This window comes from Rattus rattus, chromosome 1 (assembly GCF_011064425.1).
Source record: "Rattus rattus isolate New Zealand chromosome 1, Rrattus_CSIRO_v1, whole genome shotgun sequence".
Taxonomy (NCBI): Eukaryota; Metazoa; Chordata; class Mammalia; order Rodentia; family Muridae; genus Rattus; species Rattus rattus.
In genome coordinates, this window is record NC_046154.1 from 160,644,915 (window position 1) to 160,646,991 (window position 2,077).

The window sequence follows — 2,077 nt, forward strand, 5'->3', positions numbered from 1 at the left end:
AGCAAGAATAATATTTGCTTTGGTTCAGGAGAGCAGAAAACATCTCTTTGAGAGGAAGTGAACGTGGGATCTCATCCTAACCAAGACAGTATTTGCAATTGGTATCCACTAGTGAAGGGAAAACTAGTTTTCTACAATGGAATCTTACTTGACATATCAGCCACATTGCAGGGCATCCCCTATGCCCAAGAGTACTAGCAAACATACAACAAAATGTATGAATTTTCTGATGGCTGTTTGTTGCAATTGTGTCTTCTCTTGTCTTCTTTTCTTTTCTTGTTGGTTTTTATGTTTTGCTTCTGTGTTTTGTGGGTTTTTTTTTTTTGAGAAAAGAGAAAGTGAGAGAGGGGGAGAGAGAGGGAAAGAGAGAGAGAGAGAGAGAGAGAGAGAGAGAGAGAGAGAGAGAGACAGAAGAGCTCATAAAATGGGGTGGGTTGGTAAGTGGGAAGGATCTCAAGGAGTTGGAGAAGGGGAAAACATAAAAAATATATGAAAATATAATAATAATAACAATAACAATAATAAATAATGAAGAAAAATGCTTACTTTTGGAAATGATGTCCTTTAAAAAAGTATGTACTACTCAAACTAGCCTGAAAATTTCTTGGAAATCCATAGAAGTAAAAGTTCTATTCTCAAAAATGTAGATTAAAAAATGAGAAACATGAAAATATATATCATGGAAAATAATAAAACATTTTTCCAAGTATGAAAGAAACTGAAAGCAATTGGAAATGAGTATCCAGGACAGAGGTTTAGATTAGGGCTATTATGGTGGTATTTCTGACCAGTAAGTAAATGTGGAAACTTAGAAGGGAACTGCATTTCCAGTGCATCGCAGGACTCTTTACATCACCTTTAAGTCTTTACAAAAAGAACCTATCAATCATTATTTTTTTTGGCCAGGCTGGAAATAACCAGAAGACATTTACATATGAGAAATCACACATTGGTGACAACCTTCATTCTTATGGGATTGACAGATGACCCACAGTGGTGAATTGTCATCTTCCTTTTCCTATTTATAGCGTATGTGCCGAACATCATTGGAAATCTTACCATTATCCTTCTCACACTGCTGGATTCCCACCTCAAAACATCCATGTATTTCTTCCTTCAAGTTTTCCTTCTCAGAAATCTCACTGACATCTACCTGCATCCCTAGGTTTCTGGTCAGCATAGTGACCATGAATAAAACTATTTCAGTTGAGGCTTGCTTCACACAGTTATTTGCTGCCTTTATCTTTGGGATAGCACAGTTTTTCTTGCTAGCTGTCATGTTCTATGACCGCTATGTGGCCATTTGTAAATACCTTCATTATATAATCATCATGAACAACAGAGTCTATACATTGCTGTTTGGTATTTGCTGTTTAATTGATTTGTTCCTGGTCTGCCCTGGAGCCATTTTGAATAATTCCTGAGTTTGGAATTCTGTGATAGTTATTATTGAACATCTTTTTTGCAACTATTCCCTCATCTTGAAGTTTTCCTGCAATGATACAAGGTCCATGCAACTGGTCAATTTCATTTTTGCCATCATTACTCTCCTAACTAACTTAGCCCTAGTAATGGTCTCTTATGGGAGAATCTTAAGTACAATTCTGAAATTCCCTTCTGCCCAGCAGAAGAAGAAGACCTTCTCCACCTGTTCCTCACACACGATTGTTGTCTTCATCTCTTATGGCAGCTGTATTTTTATGTACATCAAACCTTCTGCAGAGGATAGAATATCTTTAAACAAGGGGATTGCGATACTCACTCTTGCACTTGCACCTGTACTAAACCCTTTTATATATTCCCTAAGAAATAAGCAAGTCAAAGAAGCCCTAAAGGACATCATTAAAAAATGTACCTCAGGTACTTCAAAGTAGTAAGTTTGGCTTGACTGGTGTACTAGTAAGATTATTGAAAATTATAGGCCATAGCAGTTATTTTTTTAATATATCTATGTTTAAAACTTGTATTGTGGTAGTTGCTAAAGGTGATCATACTTGACTCTGAATCTTCCTCAATATTTCTAGTGATGGTATGTGTATTCCTGTTTTTTCCTATGTGTTGCTGGATTACTACCTTT

The 2,077-nt window shown here is 36.2% G+C and overlaps 1 pseudogene; it reads left to right on the forward strand.

The window, feature by feature from the left end:
* Positions 1-934: 934 nt before the first annotated feature.
* On the forward strand, positions 935-1,874 carry LOC116889918 (annotated as a pseudogene).
* Positions 1,875-2,077: the final 203 nt, after the last annotated feature.